Consider the following 14,948-nt stretch of genomic DNA (forward strand, 5'->3'; position numbering starts at 1 on the left):
AAATGAAATATCGGGAAATTTTGTGGCTTTTTTGATGCAATATCTCATTATTTGAATCAATTTTAGACATTTTTACTCAGGTAATTGGTAAAATATAAAAAAAGCTGATAATATTGTTTGTGAACTATTAAATAAATAAAAAATACTTGTATACATTATTTTCTCAAAATAACAGGTTAATAAGTTTTTATTTTATTTTGTTATTTTAAACTTTATTAAACTCCGTATAATTCAAATATTATGATATTTAAGTTAATAATAATATTAATATTTAACAGTGTTTTTATTATTACACCTTATAATAATAATAATAATAATAATCATCATCATCATAATCATAATCATAATAATCATAATAATTTAATTTATTATATTTATATTATTATTACACTCTTGGGCCCTTGAGCAAGGCCCTTAACCCTCTATGCTCCAGGGGTCCCTTACGAGGGAAATATCAAGGTCCGTGACGTCGGAGTGACGTGGGGCCGCCTTCCCGTGGGCTCACCACCTGCAGGAGGGACCGTAAGGGACGGTGCTGTGAGGATTGGGCAGCAGTCGAAGGCGGGGGTCTGCTTAGACTGCTGCCCCCCGCGACCCGAATTACGGATAAGCGGGAGAAAATGAATGAATGAATGAATGATTATTATTATTATTTATTTATTATAAGCTATTTTTTCATCATGGAAATTTCTGTTAAACTTTTGTTCTAAATAGGATAATGAGAGAGTAGTAAAAAAATGTAGGAAGTACTTAATTATGGAATAAAAGACAGAATATAAAATATGTATTTGTAATGAAAAATATAAAAATTATAAGCAATAACAAAAAATACATGTGAAAATTAAAAAGAAATTTATATTTATATTAACAGTTGTAATAATAATATAATATAACATAATAATTATATTCAAAACAAGAACTTTGTATTATTATTATTATTATTATTATTATTATTATTATTATTATTATTATTGTCATTATGGTTATAATGTTTTAGTGACCTACGTAAAGAGACTGGGATTAAATTTTACAAGTAAAGTTGAAAGGAAATTAAGTCACGAGGAAAGTGGAGTAAAAATGATGAAAAAAAAGTGGTGAGTAAAGTGTTACAAGGGAAGTAAGGTTATCAAGGGAAATGTAAAGTGATGTAAAGTAGAATAAAGTCAGATAAGAACTGAATTCATGGGGGGGGGTAATGTTACAAGAGAAGTAATCTGATTATGCATGTAAGGCACAAAAGTTATGATAAGAATAAACTTCAGAGTGGAGAAAAATTACAAGTTACAAGGTGAGTAAAATGTTGAGCCAATTAAAAAAACGAGGGAGGTAATGTAACAAACAAAATTAACAGGGAGTACAGTAATGAGGGGAGTACAGTAATGAGGGGAGTACAGTAATGAGGAGTACAGTAATGAGGGGAGTACAGTAATGAGGGGAGTACAGTAATGAGGAGTACAGTAATGAGGGGAGTACAGTAATAATGGAGTACAGTAATAATGGAGTACAGTAATGAGGAGTACAGTAATGAGGGGAGTACAGTAATAATGGAGTACAGTAATAATGGAGTACAGTAATGAGGGGAGTACAGTAATGAGGGGAGTACAGTAATGAGGGGAGTACAGTAATGAGGAGTACAGTAATAATGGAGTACAGTAATGAGGGGAGTACAGTAATAATGGAGTACAGTAATGAGGGGAGTACAGTAATAATGGAGTACAGTAATGAGGGGAGTACAGTAATAATGGAGTACAGTAATGAGGAGTACAGTAATGAGGGGAGTACAGTAATAATGGAGTACAGTAATGAGAGGAGTACAGTTATAATGAAGTACAGTAATGAGGGGAGTACAGTAATGAGGGGAGTACAGTAATAATGGAGTACAGTAATAATGGAGTACAGTAATAATGGAGTACAGTAATGAGGGGAGTACAGTAATGAGGGAGTACAGTAATGAGGGGAGTACAGTAATGAGGGGAGTACAGTAATGAGGGGAGTACAGTAATGAGGGGAGTACAGTAATAATGGAGTACAGTAATAATGGAGTACAGTAATAATGGAGTACAGTAATGAGGGGAGTACAGTTATAATGGAGTACAGTAATAATGGAGTACAGTAATAATGGAGTACAGTAATGAGGGGAGTACAGTAATGAGGGGAGTACAGTTATAATGGAGTACAGTAATGAGGGGAGTACAGTAATAATGGAGTACAGTAATGAGGGGAGTACAGTTATAATGGAGTACAGTAATAATGGAGTACAGTAATAATGGAGTACAGTAATGAGGGGAGTACAGTTATAATGGAGTACAGTAATAATGGAGTACAGTAATGAGGGGAGTACAGTAATGAGGAGTACAGTAATAATGGAGTACAGTAATGAGGGGAGTACAGTAATAATGGAGTACAGTAATGAGGGGAGTACAGTAATAATGGAGTACAGTAATGAGGGGAGTACAGTAATAATGGAGTACAGTAATGAGGAGTACAGTAATGAGGGGAGTACAGTAATAATGGAGTACAGTAATGAGAGGAGTACAGTTATAATGAAGTACAGTAATGAGGGGAGTACAGTAATGAGAGGAGTACAGTAATAATGGAGTACAGTAATAATGGAGTACAGTAATAATGGAGTACAGTAATGAGGGGAGTACAGTAATGAGGGAGTACAGTAATAAGGGGAGTACAGTTATAATGGAGTACAGTAATAATGGAGTACAGTAATAATGGAGTACAGTAATGAGGGGAGTACAGTTATAATGGAGTACAGTAATAATGGAGTACAGTAATAATGGAGTACAGTAATGAGGGGAGTACAGTAATGAGGGGAGTACAGTTATAATGGAGTACAGTAATGAGGGGAGTACAGTAATAATGGAGTACAGTAATGAGGGGAGTACAGTAATGAGGGGAGTACAGTAATAATGGACTACAGTAATAATGGAGTACAGTAATGAGGGGAGTACAGTAATGAGAGGAGTACAGTAATAATGGAGTACAGTAATGAGGGGAGTACAGTAATAATGGAGTACAGTAATAATGGAATACAGTAATAATGGAATACAGTAATGAGAGGAGTACAGTAATGAGGGGAGTACAGTAATAATGGAGTACAGTAATGAGGGGAGTACAGTAATGAGAGGAGTACAGTAATAATGGAGTACAGTAATAATGGAGTACAGTAATAATGGAATACAGTAATGAGAGGAGTACAGTAATGAGGGGAGTACAGTAATAATGGAGTACAGTAATGAGGGGAGTACAGTAATGAGAGGAGTACAGTAATAATGGAGTACAGTAATAATGGAGTACAGTAATGAGAGGAGTACAGTAATTAGGGAGTACAGTAATGAGGGGAGTACAGTAATGAGGGGAGTACAGTAATGAGGGGAGTACAGTAATGAGAGGAGTACAGTTATAATGGAGTACAGTAATGAGGGGAGTACAGTAATGAGGGGAGTACAGAAATGAGAGGAGTACAGTAATAATGGAGTACAGTAATGAGGGGAGTACAGTAATAATGAAGTACAGTAATGAGGGGAGTACAGTAATGAGAGGAGTACAGTAATAATGGAGTACAGTAATGAGAGGAGTACAGTAATGAGGGGAGTACAGTAATGAGAGGAGTACAGTAATGAGGGGAGTACAGTAATGAGAGGAGTACAGTAATAATGGAGTACAGTAATGAGAGGAGTACAGTAATGAGGGGAGTACAGTAATGAGGGGAGTACAGTAATAATGGAGTACAGTAATAATGGAGTACAGTAATGAGGGGAGTACAGTAATAATGGAGTACAGTAATGAGAGGAGTACAGTAATGAGGGGAGTACAGTAATGAGGGGAGTACAGTAATGAGGGGAGTACAGTAATAATGGAGTACAGTAATAATGGAGTACAGTAATGAGGGGAGTACAGTAATAATGGAGTACAGTAATGAGAGGAGTACAGTAATGAGGGGAGTACAGTAATGAGGGGAGTACAGTAATGAGGGGAGTACAGTAATAATGGAGTACAGTAATAATGGAGTACAGTAATGAGGGGAGTACAGTAATGAGGGGAGTACAGTAATGAGGGGAGTACAGTAATAATGGAGTACAGTAATGAGGGGAGTACAGTAATAATGGAGTACAGTAATGAGAGGAGTACAGTAATGAGGGGAGTACAGTAATGAGGGGAGTACAGTAATAATGGAGTACAGTAATTAGGGAGTACAGTAATAATGGAGTACAGTAATAATGGAGTACAGTAATGAGGGGAGTACAGTAATGAGGGGAGTAAAGTAATGAGGGGAGTACAGTAATGAGGGGAGTACAGTAATGAGGGAAGTACAGTAATAATGGAGTACAGTAATAATGGAGTACAGTAATAATGAAGTACAGTAATGAGGGGAGTAAGTAATGAGGGGAGTACAGTAATAGTGGAGTACAGTAATAGTGGAGTACAGTAATAATGGAGTACAGTAATGAGGGGAGTACAGTAATGAGGGGAGTACAGTAATGAGGGAAGTACAGTAATAATGGAGTACAGTAATAATGGAGTACAGTAATAATGGAGTACAGTAATGAGAGGAGTACAGTAATGAGGGGAGTACAGTAATGAGGGGAGTACAGTAATAATGGAGTACAGTAATAATGGAGTACAGTAATGAGGGGAGTACAGTAATAATGGAGTACAGTAATAATGGAGTACAGTAATGAGGGGAGTACAGTAATGAGAGGAGTACAGTAATAATGGAGTACAGTAATAATGGAGTACAGTAATAATGGAGTACAGTAATGAGGGGAGTACAGTAATAATGGAGTACAGTTATAATGGAGTACAGTAATGAGAGGAGTACAGTAATGAGGGGAGTACAGTAATAATGGAGTACAGTAATGAGAGGAGTACAGTAATAATGGAGTACAGTAATAATGGAGTACAGTAATGAGAGGAGTACAGTAATGAGAGGAGTACAGTAATGAGGGGAGTACAGTAATAATGGAGTACAGTAATGAGGGGAGTACAGTAATGAGAGGAGTACAGTAATGAGAGGAGTACAGTAATGAGAGGAGTACAGTAATAATGGAGTACAGTAATGAGGGGAGTACAGTAATGAGGGGAGTACAGTAATGAGGGGAGTACAGTAATAATGGAGTACAGTAATGAGGGGAGTACAGTAATGAGGGGAGTACAGTAATAATGGAGTACAGTAATAATGGAGTACAGTAATAATGGAGTACAGTAATGAGGAGAGTACAGTAATGAGGGGAGTACAGTAATGAGGGGAGTACAGTAATAATGGAGTACAGTAATAATGGAGTACAGTAATAATGGAGTACAGTAATGAGGGGAGTACAGTAATGAGGGGAGTACAGTAATGAGGGAAGTACAGTAATAATGGAGTACAGTAATAATGGAGTACAGTAATAATGGAGTACAGTAATGAGGGGAGTACAGTAATGAGGGGAGTACAGTAATGAGGGGAGTACAGTAATAATGGAGTACAGTAATGAGGGGAGTACAGTAATAATGGAGTACAGTAATGAGGGGAGTACAGTAATGAGAGGAGTACAGTAATGAGGGGAGTACAGTAATGAGGGGAGTACAGTAATAATGGAGTACAGTAATTAGGGAGTACAGTAATAATGGAGTACAGTAATAATGGAGTACAGTAATGAGGGGAGTACAGTAATGAGGGGAGTAAAGTAATGAGGGGAGTACAGTAATGAGGGGAGTACAGTAATGAGGGAAGTACAGTAATAATGGAGTACAGTAATAATGGAGTACAGTAATAATGAAGTACAGTAATGAGGGGAGTACAGTAATGAGGGGAGTACAGTAATAGTGGAGTACAGTAATAGTGGAGTACAGTAATAATGGAGTACAGTAATGAGGGGAGTACAGTAATGAGGGGAGTACAGTAATGAGGGAAGTACAGTAATAATGGAGTACAGTAATAATGGAGTACAGTAATAATGGAGTACAGTAATGAGAGGAGTACAGTAATGAGGGGAGTACAGTAATGAGGGGAGTACAGTAATAATGGAGTACAGTAATAATGGAGTACAGTAATGAGGGGAGTACAGTAATAATGGAGTACAGTAATAATGGAGTACAGTAATGAGGGGAGTACAGTAATGAGAGGAGTACAGTAATAATGGAGTACAGTAATAATGGAGTACAGTAATAATGGAGTACAGTAATGAGGGGAGTACAGTAATAATGGAGTACAGTTATAATGGAGTACAGTAATGAGAGGAGTACAGTAATGAGGGGAGTACAGTAATAATGGAGTACAGTAATGAGAGGAGTACAGTAATAATGGAGTACAGTAATAATGGAGTACAGTAATGAGAGGAGTACAGTAATGAGAGGAGTACAGTAATGAGGGGAGTACAGTAATAATGGAGTACAGTAATGAGGGGAGTACAGTAATGAGAGGAGTACAGTAATGAGAGGAGTACAGTAATGAGAGGAGTACAGTAATAATGGAGTACAGTAATGAGGGGAGTACAGTAATGAGGGGAGTACAGTAATGAGGGGAGTACAGTAATAATGGAGTACAGTAATGAGGGGAGTACAGTAATGAGGGGAGTACAGTAATAATGGAGTACAGTAATAATGGAGTACAGTAATAATGGAGTACAGTAATGAGGAGAGTACAGTAATAATGGAGTACAGTAATAATGGAGTACAGTAATAATGGAGTACAGTAATGAGGGGAGTACAGTAATGAGGGGAGTACAGTAATGAGGGGAGTACAGTAATGAGGGGAGTACAGTAATAATGGAGTACAGTAATGAGGGGAGTACAGTAATGAGGGGAGTACAGTAATGAGGGGAGTACAGTAATAATGGAGTACAGTAATAATGGAGTACAGTTATAATGGAGTACAGTAATGAGGGGAGTACAGTAATGAGGGGAGTACAGTAATGAGGGGAGTACAGTAATAATGGAGTACAGTAATGAGGGGAGTACAGTAATGAGGGGAGTACAGTAATGAGGGGAGTACAGTAATAATGGAGTACAGTAATAATGGAGTACAGTAATGAGGGGAGTACAGTAATGAGGGGAGTACAGTAATAATGGAGTACAGTAATAATGGAGTACAGTAATGAGGGGAGTACAGTAATGAGGGGAGTACAGTAATAATGGAGTACAGTAATGAGGGGAGTACAGTAATGAGGGGAGTACAGTAATAATGGAGTACAGTAATGAGGGGAGTACAGTAATAATGGAGTACAGTAATGAGGGGAGTACAGTAATGAGAGGAGTACAGTAATGAGGGGAGTACAGTAATGAGGGGAGTACAGTAATAATGGAGTACAGTAATTAGGGAGTACAGTAATAATGGAGTACAGTAATAATGGAGTACAGTAATGAGGGGAGTACAGTAATGAGGGGAGTAAAGTAATGAGGGGAGTACAGTAATGAGGGGAGTACAGTAATGAGGGGAGTACAGTAATGAGGGAAGTACAGTAATAATGGAGTACAGTAATAATGGAGTACAGTAATAATGAAGTACAGTAATGAGGGGAGTACAGTAATGAGGGGAGTACAGTAATAATGGAGTACAGTAATAATGGAGTACAGTAATGAGGGGAGTACAGTAATGAGGGGAGTACAGTAATGAGGGAAGTACAGTAATAATGGAGTACAGTAATAATGGAGTACAGTAATGAGAGGAGTACAGTAATGAGGGGAGTACAGTAATGAGGGGAGTACAGTAATAATGGAGTACAGTAATAATGGAGTACAGTAATGAGGGGAGTACAGTAATAATGGAGTACAGTAATAATGGAGTACAGTAATGAGGGGAGTACAGTAATGAGAGGAGTACAGTAATAATGGAGTACAGTAATAATGGAGTACAGTAATAATGGAGTACAGTAATGAGGGGAGTACAGTAATGAGGGGAGTACAGTAATGAGGGAAGTACAGTAATAATGGAGTACAGTAATAATGGAGTACAGTAATGAGAGGAGTACAGTAATGAGGGGAGTACAGTAATGAGGGGAGTACAGTAATAATGGAGTACAGTAATAATGGAGTACAGTAATGAGGGGAGTACAGTAATAATGGAGTACAGTAATGAGGGGAGTACAGTAATGAGAGGAGTACAGTAATAATGGAGTACAGTAATAATGGAGTACAGTAATAATGGAGTACAGTAATGAGGGGAGTACAGTAATAATGGAGTACAGTTATAATGGAGTACAGTAATGAGAGGAGTACAGTAATGAGGGGAGTACAGTAATGAGAGGAGTACAGTAATAATGGAGTACAGTAATGAGAGGAGTACAGTAATAATGGAGTACAGTAATAATGGAGTACAGTAATGAGAGGAGTACAGTAATGAGAGGAGTACAGTAATGAGAGGAGTACAGTAATGAGAGGAGTACAGTAATAATGGAGTACAGTAATGAGGGGAGTACAGTAATGAGGGGAGTACAGTAATGAGAGGAGTACAGTAATGAGAGGAGTACAGTAATAATGGAGTACAGTAATGAGGGGAGTACAGTAATGAGGGGAGTACAGTAATGAGGGGAGTACAGTAATGAGGGGAGTACAGTAATAATGGAGTACAGTAATGAGGGGAGTACAGTAATGAGGGGAGTACAGTAATGGAGTACAGTAATAATGGAGTACAGTAATAATGGAGTACAGTAATGAGGAGAGTACAGTAATAATGGAGTACAGTAATAATGGAGTACAGTAATAATGGAGTACAGTAATGAGGGGAGTACAGTAATGAGGGGAGTACAGTAATTAGGGGAGTACAGTAATAATGGAGTACAGTAATGAGGGGAGTACAGTAATGAGGGGAGTACAGTAATAATGGAGTACAGTAATAATGGAGTACAGTTATAATGGAGTACAGTAATGAGGGGAGTACAGTAATGAGGGGAGTACAGTAATAATGGAGTACAGTAATGAGGGGAGTACAGTAATGAGGGGAGTACAGTAATAATGGAGTACAGTAATGAGGGGAGTACAGTAATAATGGAGTACAGTAATAATGGAGTACAGTAATTAGGGAGTACAGTAATGAGGGGAGTACAGTAATGAGGGGAGTACAGTAATGAGGGGAGTACAGTAATAATGGAGTACAGTAATAATGGAGTACAGTAATGAGGGGAGTACAGTAATGAGAGGAGTACAGTAATGAGGGGAGTAAACATGATCAGTAAAGTATCATTGACCAGTAAAGTACCCTTTAGACAACAATGTGGTGAAAATGAAATTAAAGCTACAGTTATAAGGGATGGTTGTCAAGGTAACAGTGTGAAAAATGTGAGTTAAATTATAAAAGTGTTCACTCTACACCTACAACACAATGCCCAGACCCTGCCTCCGTGCTGAGACAGTACCCCAGATCCAACAAAACATCATGTATATCTTAAAATAATACATTATTCATTTATTATTTATTATTATTTATTTATTTGTTTTTATTAGTTTCAGCGTGTGGTTCGGGGCTTCTGTACAAACCATCTATAAACTCTGTATTGACGTGTGGATGTGAGATGAGAAGTCATCCTTCTGTTTTATCGCTGATGATCAGGAAATTATATCCGTTTTAATTATTTCCCAAACACCTTGACACACTCACACACAGTACACAGCTTTGTGTTAATAAGGACCCTGTGTGTATTTGCCAGTGTGTGTTAGCGGTTTGTGAGTGCAGTGTTGCAGTTCGTCTCTCTCGGCGATGTGTCCGTGATTCGGAGTGATAACCACAAAGGGGCGTGTCCACGAGGTTCTGGGCCTCACGTTAAAACCCATTTCTATTTCTTGTGCTATTTTCATACATGTCGTTCTTTTTTATATCTCAGATGTACAGTGCAGAGTTCTATCCGATGTGAAATAAAGGTTTGTTTTACTTTTAATTCCGTCTCATTTCTGTGCATCACTGAAGTCCGATCCAATCCGATCTTTTTTTTCAATGCAAGCATTCTCATCTCACCTGAACTGCATTCCAGGTGGGGAATAAACCACTGGAGGTCCTCCTCAAGAACCTGGTACCTGTTTCATTCTTAGGATGTCAAAAGTATTTGGACACCAGGCTTTTCTACCCATATGTGGTTCTTTCTCCAAATACAAAAGTGTATGAGATTTTCTCCTTCACTTCCACTAGGAGACCCAAACCTGTTCCACAAAGAGCACAAATCCAGCTCCATGAAGATCTGCTTTCAATGGGTTGGAGTAGAAGATCTCCTACTATAACGCTCCAAACCTTTTAGATGATGAATGTGGACACTGACTGCACCCCAGGCCTCCTCACCTCACCTACATCACCTTTGTGGCTGAATGAACCTCCACAAAATCTAGTGGAACATCTACCCAGAAAAGTAGAGGTTCTTAAAAGTGGGAAGTAGCAGCTATTATTAGTGAACATTATTGTGTTTTGAAGTGGAAGCTTAGTGGTTAAAGCATCTCATTTTGGATCCAAAGGTCATGAGTTCAAATCCCAGCCACGCCAAGCTGCCTCTCTTGGGCCCCTGAACAAGGCCCTTAACCCCATAGCTGCTCAGTTATATGAATAAGATTAATGTAAGTTGCTCTAGACAAGGGCGAGTGCCAAATAACGTAAATGTAGAAAAACAAATGAGAAGTAAATGTGGAATGAGATGCTCAAATAAAAATGTATGGTCAGGTTTCCACCCACGTTTGTTCGTCTAGAGTGAATTAGTTTTGGTAGAGATTCAGTTGGAAGGAGGAAGTCATCATTATCCAAGCTTTTCCTTTTATTAAGGCAAATGTCATGTGATTAGACGGAGGCCAAGAGTCATCCAGATGGAAATGTCAGGCACATCATTATTTCACGTTTCAGCTAACGTCTGTGATTCAGCTTCTTCTTCTTTTTTTCATCCATGACACTCCTTAAAGCTAATAAGTATAATAAGGCGATTTCCAGAGAAGAGGATCGTCTGCTTTCGCCCAATCATTTTCCAGGATGTTCCACTATGTGTTTGTGCTGAAACAGCGCTCAGCCTCATTTTACTGTTTTTCTGACGTTATTGTTTTTATCGCGTTTATTCTGATCTCCACGAGGACGTCTGGTTTAATGCTCTGGAAACGGGAAGGCGAGAGTTTTGGATAGTCGCATATGTTTCAGGACACCTGGAGGAAAGAAATAAGCAGGATGATAAGTGGGCGGAGTCACACAAATGTATGATATGTTTATTTCATTTCTGATATATGATTTTTTTTTTTATTCTGTTCAACAAAATGATTAGTTTTTTATTATTATCATTATTATTTTATTATTAAATGTTGTTGTTGTTGTTGTTGTTGTTGTTGCTCTGTATGTTTACGTGGTCTGGACGTCGGCCTCAGGTGTTCACATGGTTAGTGTAAACATCAGTATCTATATTTCCATATATATATATATGAAATCATAGAGGTTTGTCATAATAAGGATGAGAGAGAAAGAGAGAGAGAGAGAGAGAGAGAGAGAGAGAGAGAGAGAGAGAGAGAAAGAAAGCAAGAAGAGTCAGAGAACAATCCAAAAAAATCTACTCTCTCTCTCTCTCTCTCTCTCTCTCTCTCTCTCTCTCTCTCTCTCTCTCTCTCTCTCTCTCTTTCTCTCTCTTAAGATTCTAAGGTTGAGAAAGGTTTATTGACATGGGTTTAAAAAAAAATTTAAAATTACTAATAAAATAAAAAATAAAATGATATGTATATATAAAATAATAGTTACAATAAATAAGCATTTTTATTAAAAATGGTAAATAAATATGTGATATATAAAGTGTAGGGTGTGTGTGTGTGTGTGTGTGTGTGTGTGTGTGTGTGTGTGTGTGTGTGCGTGCGTGCGCGTGTGTGTGCGTGCGTGTGTGTGTGCGCGTGTGTGTGCGCGCACTAAATGACTTGACCTCTCTCTCTCTTTCTACCTCTCGCATACTCTCTTCTTACTCTTTTACATACTCTACATCTCTTTGTCGCTCTCTTTCACTCTTTCTTTTACACACTCTCTCTCTCTCTCTCTCTCTCTCTCTCTCTCTCTCTCTCTCTCTCTCTCAGGTTTGAGATTTGAAAGTTGATTTATCGGTATGTCAGATGTGGACATTTGTCTCCCCAAAGCTCAGCTACAGACTCGTATAACAAACAAGCAAATAACTACAGAGTTCAAACTAAATAGAAAAAATACAGTGTGGAAACATGTGGTGGAAGAACAGAATAAATAATAAAATCAAATTTATTTATTTTTAAATGAATTCAATAATTCAATAAATAATAAAATCATCATTTAATAAATAATAAACACAATCTCAGTATATACACACAGTGGATATAAAATCTCAACACACACTTATGCAATTGCAGAAAGACAGAAATAGGAACAACATAAATATTAGACTTGTTGCATCTTTAATGTGATTTTCCAACAAACAAAGATTTTGAGAAATTTTAAAGAATGAAGTCAAGTTTATTTCTATTGCGTTTTTCACAACACACATCGTCTCAAAGCAGCTTTACAGAATTTAACAGTGAAGGTAAACGATGTGTGTTTATCTCTGATGATCACCGTGGAGACTGTGGCAAGGAAAAACTCCCTTTAGATGTTCTGAGGAAGAAACCTTGAGAGGAACCAGACTCAAAAGCAGAACCTCATCCTCATGTGGGTGACATCAAGAGTGTGATTATAGTCTTTAAACACTACAGAACACTGGAGAGTGAGAACTAACATGAGCACTGGAGTGTGTGATTATGACTGATGATCTTTCTACAGTCTTATACAGTCATTATGGTTATAAAACTAGGAGCTACTGAGCAACTCATAAAATATCTCAACATCTGAGATCATTACAGATCCAACACCAGCTTCTCCATGCCAGAGCCTTTAAACACTCAAAGAGGTCCAGGGTCCAAACTCCACATGAAGTGGAATCCAAATGGCACTGGTACGTCTTTAGATGGTTCGGGATGTTTGGAGGCATCTACTTCTTTAAAGGGTCACAATCTTCATGAGGTGGGACGTGACTGGAGATGGAGCAACCTCAGGATGCCTCAGGATGGGGAGAGAAAGAGAAGCAGTGGAGAGGAATTAGCGTAGCTGCTGTTCATGATATTAAAAGTTGATAATGTGCATGTGATCAGATCAAATGAACTGTGAAGCTCAGCGTGGCTCCAAACCGAGACAACCTGTAAGAGGAGGTGTGGGTTTGGTCACACAGGAGACGTGGAATGATTCCTGTAAATGCGAACGTAACTCGACTAATGACATCATGACTTTTTCACAGCATGTGTACCAGGAATTCTCTCTGATTAAACTTTTCACCACGCAGCAAAGGGACGCTTTTGCCTGGACATCTGATGAATAACGCAGATTGAAAGAACGCCCAAGTGCATGTGTTGTTCGTGTGCGTTGGTAATAACAAATGATGAACGACAGCAAATGCGCCAGGGTTCGAACGATTCAATTGATTTCGTGTTGTATGTTCAGTAGGGTGACAACATGCACTAGGATTGCGAAATGAAAATAAACGAACCTAATATGAACCATTTTTGTGATAGTGAGGGTCCGGCCCAACACAGACAGCAGGAGTGGGAGAAAAGGAGTCGATATGTTGCCAGAAAAAGACAAAACATGCAAAATATTTAGTTTCCATGTACATTTTTTCCTTTATTTTGACCTAGGGTGAACAAATTTTTGCACACCAAGTTGGCCAGGCTCTCTGACGATTCTGTTAAAAGCCCTGTGTTTAATATCGCTCTTTACTCCTTCCTAGACCTTCAGGAAGAAGAACTGCCTTTGCTTTTAGCTCGAACAGAGGCTTCAGACAGTTTATACCCCAGTGGCAGCATAACACTTTGTCATCTAAACTTCCACTGAACTGTAAAAGGATGAAGGCCAAATGACCCCCCCCACACACACACACACACACACACACACACACACACACACACACACACAAAGGACGAGGAACTGCAATAAAAGTCACCTCGGCACAAAAGGAATTCATTGTACATCTAAGTAAACACTCAAAAGCTTAAAAAAGGTCATAGTAAAGAAAAAGGACCTGAAACTAAAGAACTACATAAAGGTATTGATTTAGAACCATGTCTTCTACAAACGCTGGCAGAGACTCTCCTGCTCCTACTGGAGTAAAAAAAAAAAAACTTCAGGCCAACAATCTCTCGGTTTTAAATGTCGCCATATTTTATTGCAACACAGCTAGCATAAGCCAAGAATATAAATAACATGACTAGCTGAAATAGCTGACCTCTTGGCTTACCTCAGAATTACCTCAGACGCTGCTGGGAACACCTGAGAAGCATGGTGCTGGTAGCTTCATGTCTTAGAGACGCTGTTCTACAGCTGGCATAAAAAGTTATTGATGAATAAAGCCAAAGAAGAAAAATCACAAAGCGCAGAGATTCAACATCAGCATCTTCTTCTTCCGGCTTCTTCCATTAGGGGTCTCACAGCAGATCATCCGTCTCCATACCGTCCTCTACATCTGCCTCTTTTAAACCAACTACCTGCATGTCTTCCCTCACCACATTCATAAACCTCCTCCTTGGTCTTCCTCTTTTCCTTCTTCCTGGTGTCTCCATTACTGTTCTCTTCCTTCAGAATCTCCCCTACGCCATTTCTTTTTCCATCCACACCATGATAGAACAGTTTAACCCCCCTGCTGTCTCTGTAGACGTCTTCCTCCTCTCCTTCTCCTCCTTCGGCTTCGGTTTGCCTGTTCTATTTATTTTTGCATAAAAACATAAAAGCTAAAAGGTCAATAAATTGTTTTGTAGTTCGGTGAATACTGAATATACTGGTTATGCGTTCCAGATGTTTGTTGCATCATAAAATCGACTTTTAACCACAACTCAGGGCAAAACATATAGATTTAAACACAAGCTTTCCTGTAGAATAAAACTGAGATTGACAAAAAAGCAGCAGGCGACAAAAGAAAAGAAAAACGGCTCGGGCTGTTTGATTGGCTGGTTCTTTTCCACTTCTATAA

General features: G+C 38.4%; 2 protein-coding genes across 2 annotated transcripts in view; both read right to left on the bottom strand.

Annotated features, from left to right (window-relative positions):
* atp10a (ATPase phospholipid transporting 10A) overlaps positions 1 to 11,945 on the bottom strand; it is a 377,925-nt gene extending 365,980 nt beyond the window's left edge. Inside the window, exon 1 of the mRNA XM_083562478.1 lies at positions 11,936 to 11,945. The gene's annotated coding sequence lies outside the window, so the exon portion shown is untranslated. The remainder of the gene's footprint in view (positions 1 to 11,935) is intronic.
* oca2 (oculocutaneous albinism II) overlaps positions 1 to 14,948 on the bottom strand; it is a 370,587-nt gene that overhangs the window by 184,113 nt on the left and 171,526 nt on the right. The window lies entirely within an intron of this gene.

This window comes from Silurus aristotelis (genome assembly GCF_946808225.1).
Source record: "Silurus aristotelis genome assembly, chromosome: 2".
NCBI lineage: Eukaryota > Metazoa > Chordata > Actinopteri > Siluriformes > Siluridae > Silurus > Silurus aristotelis.